The following is an 8,635-nucleotide window of genomic DNA, read 5'->3' as shown; positions in this document are numbered from 1 at the left end:
CCCACTGGAAGAAGGGCTAGTCCAGTTCCCGCAGACACCCCTCACGACAGAAGCAAAGATGCCCCTGGACAGAAGACCAAAGATGCACAATGCAGGTGAAGTGAGGCGCGGACAGACCCCACTTGTGCACAGGTAGTTGCAGGGGAAAAGGCCACAGCAAAAGACGTGAGGTGAGATAAGGCAAAAATGACGTCTGACTTGTGTTCTTTCCTATTCAACTCATATATGACCTCAGAATCCTCTCAGCGCAGCGTTCCAGAAAGCTTATATCAGTCCACTGGAGTCGGCACGTGAATAAACGTGAACAGAACAGATGATCGAAAACAGTGTGGAAACAAGGTCTTGTGTGTGCCCGTGTGGAGGTTACTAAATATGGCTGATTAACCCGGTACTGAAAACGTGTGGATTTCCTACGTGGGTTCTCATGGGAGTCAGCACTTATTCTGGGATGATAGGGAAATTTTGGCCTCCTTAGAGGACCAGGCAAGGAAGCCAGGCCAAAGAAGACAGACGCTACTGGCAGCAGAAACCATAGACGTTTCCAACACTGCTCGGGAGTCCTCGGCTACGTATCCGGGGCAGGAGTGGGGGGCACTGAATGGTAACATCTGAATGCTTCTGAACAGTCTATGAGAATCGGTAAAGCCAGTTTACTGAGTCAGTTACAATCTGTTTCAACCCCTCCTGGTCTCAGGAAATCTTTTCCCCCAATTACCATACACCACAAGCGTCTGTGACTAATTTCTGGATTATTAAGATGGATTATCCAAGTTGAGAAATATTATCTGTGAAAGATGCTAAGAGAAGAGAGAGGCATATGAATACGAAAATTGATTAGTCAGAATTCCCATCTGGTCTCCAAGAAACCGTTAAGGTGTGCAATTGTACTTTGAATCATCGTTGACGAGGTGTTTCGCAAAGAACCCCTCCCTGGAACCGTGTCTTAGGTAATAAACGTAAGAAGATGTGCCAGCAGATTACCAATTAATCAATAGTGCAACACTGACAAAAGAAGCCTTTAATTGGAGACAGGGCTACCTAGGCAGCCACATATGCTAATCCTGTAACTCTAGGAAAAGGTCTGATGCCAATCACCCAGTGTTTAAGACCCAGAGGAACTCTGTGGTTTGTGGCTAGACTTGAATAACGGAGAGAAAAATTGGATGCCATTTCCTCACTGAATTCCTCATTGGATTTGTAGAAATATCCAAGTATTTCTAGGAAGCACATTGGCTTCTAGACTGAGTAACTGGGGGAGAAAGGGGTATTATCTAAGATTTGAGTCTGGGGGCTTAGAGGTAGCTTCTCTGTAAAGGAATACAAATCTCCGATATACATCCTAATAAATGACACAGACTAGTCATTCTTGGTGTGAGCGGGCCGAAGGAGCAAAGGTTTCTGTCTGCAGAGAGCACGGGAGATGTTAAAACAGCTCAGGGACCCCTGTTACAAGCAACGACGAAGTAAGAACCCTTCTCTTGCCTTATTGTAAAATTCTGAGGTAATTTGGGGAGTTCAGTGTAAAACAACAGCACAACATGTAAAACTGCTTATGAATTATGTTTTCACTCATATATGGATCCTGAGAAACTTAACAGGAGACCAGGGGGGAGGGGAAGGGGGAAAAAGTTACAGAGAGGGAGGAAGGCAAACCATAAGAGACTCTTAAATATACTGAGGGTTGATGGGGGGTAAGGGGTGATGGGCACGGAGGAGGGCACCTGTGGGGATGAGCCCTGGGTGTTGTCTGGAAGCCAATTTGACAATAAATGATACATAAACAAACAATAAATAATAAAAAAAATGAAACTGCTTATGGAAAAATCGAAAAAGGTATAGAGGGGAAAGAAAAGTCTTCGTCACTAGAGAATCTGTGCCAACATGGGCTACTGGGGGCTCACGGGGACCATTGGTCTTACATAAATCACAAGGCTCCATATGTTCGATTTGTCAGAAGCATGCCTGTTCGCCAACGTCTTCACATGTGTGCTTCCCGATTTAAATGTCGTCTTATTTGATTTGATATTAAATAATTATTCTTCACAAGTTCTCTTAGGGATTCGTCGTACGATTCTCGGAGTTAAAGGTAGACATAAATGAAAGTCAAATTTGTTCGTTTGCAAATGCTAATGAATTCAGCATAACTAAGCATTATCCTGTGAAGATTGATGGAAACTTCATAAACCAGACATTTTTTTTTTTCACGCAGCTGCAACGAGTGAGTTTCCAGTGGCAGAGAAAAACACAATTTGCATATGCAAACCAGGACGGCCTGAACAATGTCTTAATTGTTGTTATTTAAATGAGGCGTGATGAATTAGCATTCGCGGGGCATGCTAGCTTTTGCTCAGTTAATTGTATGGATACAAACTTCCAAATAAAAACAGTGCCTATTTGCCAACTTCAACATAAACTGAGAATTCTTAAATCCAGAAGCCAGTCTGAGGGAATTTCCCTCTGGTAGGAACCATTTCTCTGTCCCCGTTGGTCCCACTGCCTATCTTGAATAGAGGGCAGAAACCTTGTTCGCCTTTCTTTCTGGAATAGAACTGGAGGGCTTAGAAAAAAATAAGATAAAAGTTACTGTGAAGGAATATCTAAAACACACAAAGGTGACAATGGAACACAGTTCAAAGTTCAAGTTTCTGACCGAGGAACCTGGGCCCTGAGGCTGAGTTGTTTTTCCTCACTTACCTTCTTCACTTGCAAGGCAGCTGGTCTACCTCTCTCTCAGGACTGTTCCTTCCTTCTCCCAGCTCACTGCCAGGAAGAGATTCCTGGCGTGTCCCCAACTCACCAGTGCAGCCATTTGGCTCAGGTTACTGGCACCACAGTTTTCCAGACAGGTCCTTGATGGTACTCTTCATTCAGGAATCCTCAAGGGACAGGAGCCAACCCTGGGCATTGGTTTCTTTCCCACATACTTCCCAGAGAAAATGCTGGGGTGGTAAGAATTACATCTCCTGGAACCCCTTTGCTGTTTTTTGTTTGTTTTGTTTTGTTGGATATGATTTAGATCCACTGAGCAGAAACATTTGCTTAGGGTCTGAATTTGCGGTGGGCAACGAACCCCCTTTCTGTTTGTGTGGATCCTGGCCACAGCGTGGTTCTGGAACCAGTACGGCCGTGTAAAGGCAGCTATTTTCCTGCGGTCAGCAGCCTCTTGATGTGTGACTGCGGCAGAAAACAGGAGCTCTCCCGACTGCCAGGTCCTGCAGTGTAATTTAAAAGTTGTTCTTAGAAGCACAGCCCAGAATTTGTTTCTGCAGTTTCCCTAATGATCCCGAAATGTGTTTAATAGCCTGTGATAAGAGTCTTTCTTACTTAAACCAGCTAGCGTGGAGTCTATCTTCTGTAACTGAACTTTTACCCTAATAGTAATTAGGATCAGTATTCCCAAGAAAATGAGGGCATCTGGGGATGGCGATCTTATCTGGTTGGATGTGAAAGCAATAAAGATACGATACCCTCAGAATATGGGCGACCTGTTTTTCACTGTGCCGGAAAGCTTCATGAAAACAATATCTGCTAAGTGCAAGATTTAAAATCTATTTTTAATAAATAGAGAACCTTAAAAAGCGTTTCTTATGGGGTGATGCCTCTAAAAACCGGAGGCACGGGCTACCTTTGTGCGCTGCTGAATTACAGCAGAGGCTGTGCATTTCTAGCCTCACACCGTCATTTTTTGTGTGTGAAAATAGAGCCACGTTGGGAAAGAGAAGATGGGAGGGAGGATGATTGGGTAGAGTCAAACCCTAACAGAGCTTCTTCACCAGCAAGGGCAGAGCCTCCTTCTGTGAGGTGACGATCTAACAAGGGGATGCCTATTTGCTCCGGGATTTCTCCATTCCTTCAGTGGTGGAGTCAGGATCCCGGTAAAGCTCAGGGAATAACCACAGAGTCTTACCTGAAGGGAACAGGCTCACACACTTAACAAATCGCCGGATTTTGCTAGTTCGTATCGACAGAAACCAGGCAAGAACGGGAACGAGATCCTAAAGGTCATGGAAGAAAAGAACATAATTCTAGTTTAGGCTGAGTTTATCAAATAGGGGCCCTTCCTGAGATTCTGGATTCAGTGTGTTAGCTTGAATAATTGAGAATGGTTCTCAACGTTTGCTCGGAGGGCTGACTGAAACTTGGACTTGGGAAGTTGTAGCCCACGCTCACGGACTTAACGATGTCAGAATTGCCTTGGCTTAAGGCACACAAAGGAACCAAAATACTTAAGGAGATAAACATGCTAGAGTGGATTTATCATGTTGAACTCATTCACCCCTTGCATTGATTACCTATTGGTGCTGTAACAAATTGCCACAAATTTAGTGGTTGTAACAGCACAAATATATTAGGTTATGGTTCTAGAAGTCAGAAGTACACAAATCAAGGTATTGGCAGGGCTGTGTTCTTTCGGGATGCTCTGGGGGAGTGTCTGTCCCTTGTTTTTCCAGCTTCTAGGCACCACTGCGTTCTTTGACCCATGTCTCCCCTCTCCCTCTTCAAGACCTGCCATGGAGAGTCTTCAGATCTCTCTCTCCGTCCCCTACCAACACACACACATATCTGTGTTTTCAGAGTCCTGTCTCCTTCTCCAACATTGAGCCTCCTGGTTCCCTCTTACAAGGACCCTCGTGATCACATTGGGTTCACCTACTAATCCAGCATAATCCCCCCATTTCCATAATCTTAACCTAATCGCATCTGCAAAGTCCCTTTGCCAAGAGGACCATTAGGTCCTTCTCTACAACGTTCAACAGTTTCACCACATTTCACCCAATAAACACGTCCCATGTCTGCCTCAGACCTGTGCAGCTTGTAGGAATCAATTTATACTCTATGTGGAAACTGAGGCTCAGGAAGGTGAAATCACTTGCCCAAGGTCACGCAAGCTCTTATTAAGAACTGGGACAAGAATCTGGGGTCCTGACTTCCAACCTGGCGTTCTGGCAACAATATCCCATCCAATCATAGAGCCACTCAAGGCATATACAAGGCTCATGAAATAAGGCAAGCCATCTCCGCATGTGATAAGATACACCTCAGATACGCCCAGCCCCGTGACGCACCCAGACACCCCAAGATGAGAAGAGGCAGATCCCCGTGCGTAGCATGCCCTCTGCTTTTACACCCTTGCCTCACGTACCACGTGCAGGGCATCCTGAACCGGCACCTGTCACATTCGATAGTCACCCAAGGGAGGTGACACTACCCGGGGGAACGCCACTACATATCGTGAATGAACCAGAGCTGCAAATGTGCATGTGGATAAATTCTACAATATGACATTGCAAAGACACAGCAAGTCGAAGCAAATTAAAGGTGAAGACACATACAACATGGCATAACACATAAAGTTTAAAAAAATATAAAGCAATACTATACAGTTTTAAGAGTAGTTGCATGTATAATTTAAGTACAAAGATGTGTCTAGGAACGACAGCCCTTAAATTGAACAAAGTGGTTCCCTTGGGCGGAAGCTGGGTCAGGAGAACGAAAGCACAAAGGGAAAGTGGGTTAGGGTAACAGTGCCTCGAATTCATGGCTGCAAGTCCAATTAAGAGTTTGGCTCTTTGTAGGCAGTTTTATCCAGTGCTCCAAGAGCCGTTTCCAGTGCTGGGATCAGTCCGGGTGGGGAGAGGGGTGGAAAATCCTGGCTTCAGCTCAGCTCTGTCTAGATAAACTGGAAAGTTGCCCTGACAGTTTTTTTTTCCTCTATTGTGCAAGGCAGGGCCAAGTGATGTCATCGGGACGTGCAGATGTCTCTGTCCTCTTCTTTGACAAGTGCCAAGAAAAACGATCTTTGCAATCAAGTGATGCTCCCTCCCCCAACCCAGATCTGCCATTTCGATACATGTGGCCACAGGCCAGATTCCTGAAAGCTCTAGAACCCCCTTCTATCAAGAGAAAAGAGGTCTTGCTGATTTCAGCTTCAGGAGGGAGTGCTGGTGTATCTCCAGGCTATTAGAGAGGCTGGTTCACACCTCAGTTCTGTGACTAGGGCACATGCGCGTGCGCGTGCGCGCGCGCACACACACACACACACACACACACACACACAGCAAATTAATTCATTCCTTCCCGCCTTCTTTTATTCATTGATGTATTTGTTCATTTGGGAGCAAATATTTGCTGAGCATCCATTCAGAGACTACAGAAGCAGAGATTAAAGACAACAGAGATGACAGACCAGAGAACAGACGGCTGTCGTGCGACCTTGAGCAGCCGTGGAGATGAGAAGGGAGGGAGACGGGACCCCCGCGAAGGATCACCTCATGCAGATGGAGGAGGGCCGTCTGGGGAAAGTTCCAGCAAAGGGAACCCCCGAGATAGTGTTCAGGGATGAGTGGGAGACAGATGGCAAAGTGTCAGCAGCAATGCCTGAAGGAGCGGCAGGTGCAAAGCCGAAGGGCTACAGGAGAGTGCGGTGCACTCTGGGAACTGCAGACCCAGGTCTGGGTCGCAATGACCAGAGCAGATGGGTTCGAATCGGGACGGTGCTCTTCCTCAGTTTCCCCGAGAAAGCATGCACACCACTACCGCTCCCGTATGTAGAGTACCTATGACATGCTGGGCATTGCATTTTACACACCTTCCCATTTAATCTCTCAAAAACCCCATTTTACAGGCAAGAAAGCCATCTAGCCAAGATCTGACCTTGATTTACTTGCCTTCTTTCCACTCTCTGTCCCTGACAGCAGGCCCACAGGGGATTGTAAGATCCGCCCTGCCTGCGGCACAGTTACTGCGATAATCAAAGCATGCAACGTAGGTAAACACACTTGGAGAACTAGCAAATGCTTTATATATAAAGTTTGGTTTTTACCACACAAACCGTTAAGACGAAGCCTAGGGTTGGTTATAACGCACTGATAATTCACACTTTGTTTTCAGCTGTTGTGAGGCCAGGGATCAGAGGGATCAGAGAAAGGAGGGAGGAAGTTTACATTAAATCCCATACACTTTAATATCCCCAAAGCATGGGCTGCCCCTGCCCTCGTTTATGAGGCACGAGATCATCTGTAGAGGATCTATTGGTTTGTGAACTTTATCTCGGGGAATTCAAGCTGGAACGAATTCCCATCCGTGCTTATCGTACAACAGTAATGATGTCTCTGGTGGTAGGGGGCAGGGAGGAGACTTCAGGAACTGGGAAGGGTGCTAGGTGACAGCACCTTCTAGATTCATACTAATAAAATTAAGTTTTCCAGTGAAACCCAGGGTTGGGAAGGACATATGTATGGCTTTGTGTTTAGCATAGTATGGCCCAGAACTATACTGTAAGCAAGACTGTCTTTATAATTTGCAGGGTCTAGGGCAAAATAAAAGCACAATAGGGGTGCCCGGGTGGCTCAGTTGGTTGGGCGTCCAACTCTTGATTTTGGCTCAGGTCAAGATATTTTCCATATATTTTGATTACATGTTTATTTGTGTGATGATTTGTTTTATGTCTGTCTTCATCAATGGCATATAAGCTTCATACTGTGTTCATCACTTCATATATACCACCTAGCACAGCTCCTGCCATTTAATAATGCCCAGTAAATATGGATTGAATGGAGGCTGTGTTGAATCACCTCACTGTATTGGCAGGGGGGTCGTATTCATCCACAAAAGGATCAATTTCAGGTCGAGTAAGTGTTGGGTCAGTGATTGTGTGCTTATGGGTATACGCATGGGGGTGGTTTTGAGAAGCCTAGTGGGGGCGGGGATAATTTTCTTGCCCTCATGTGTAGTGTAAGGCACCCAAACCAGAGTTGCATTAAGAAAATATTTAAAAAACAGAGTCATATTACTTGAGGGAAAAAACCCAGAAAATGGCTATCTGGAAGAAGTGGAAATAGTTAGGATATGTTCAGATTATGGACACTTGGCTGAAAGCCAAGCACGGTACCCAGAGCTACTTGATTTCGCTGAGAACCAGGAAAGGGTTAGTTTGTCTTGCACTAGCACTGGACTAGTTTAGCCAGTAGAAGATAGTCCAATAAAAGCTATGCGTCACTGGACTACATTAATAAGGAGGCTGGTAATAAATCTAATCAGAAGGGGGAAGGGAGAGTTTGGGAGCCAAAAGTAGAACAGAGGAACAAGGAGATGGGGTTTTCCCAATCAACTTACTGTTTGTTCCTTTTCTTTTTGTTTTTTTTTTATTCACCTATTCCCAAGTACCCCAAAACAAATTACTTTCACTACAAGGATTAGTCACTGCCAACACTCTTCAGCAGATAATGTGGGGAGTTTGTACCTTGGAGTTGAGGCCAGCTTCATGGGCATGCAGCCTGCACACAGGACCCCAGGCTCACAAGGGCAACACACTTGATCTGATCTTCTCCTGTTGCCATCTTGAAATTCAAATAATTTTCGAACAAGGGATACTGCATTTTTAATTTTATTTTTTTAATGTTTATTTATTTATTTTGTGGGAGAGATTGAGAAAGAGAGAGAGAGACAGAGAGAGAGAGAGAGAGAGAGAGAGAGAACAGAGCAGGGAAGGGTCAGAGAGAGGGAGAGAGAAAATCCTAAGCAGGCTCCACACTCTCAGCACAGAGCCCAACATGGGGCTTGAATCCACAAATCATGAGATCAAGAGTCGGATGCTTAACCAACTGAGCCACCCAGGCACCTTTAGCTAAGACAG

Source organism: Panthera pardus, unplaced genomic scaffold (assembly GCF_024362965.1).
Source record: "Panthera pardus isolate Hobbes unplaced genomic scaffold, ASM2436296v1 HiC_scaffold_6, whole genome shotgun sequence".
Classification (NCBI taxonomy): Eukaryota; Metazoa; Chordata; class Mammalia; order Carnivora; family Felidae; genus Panthera; species Panthera pardus.
Note: the sequence above shows the minus strand (reverse complement) of the source record.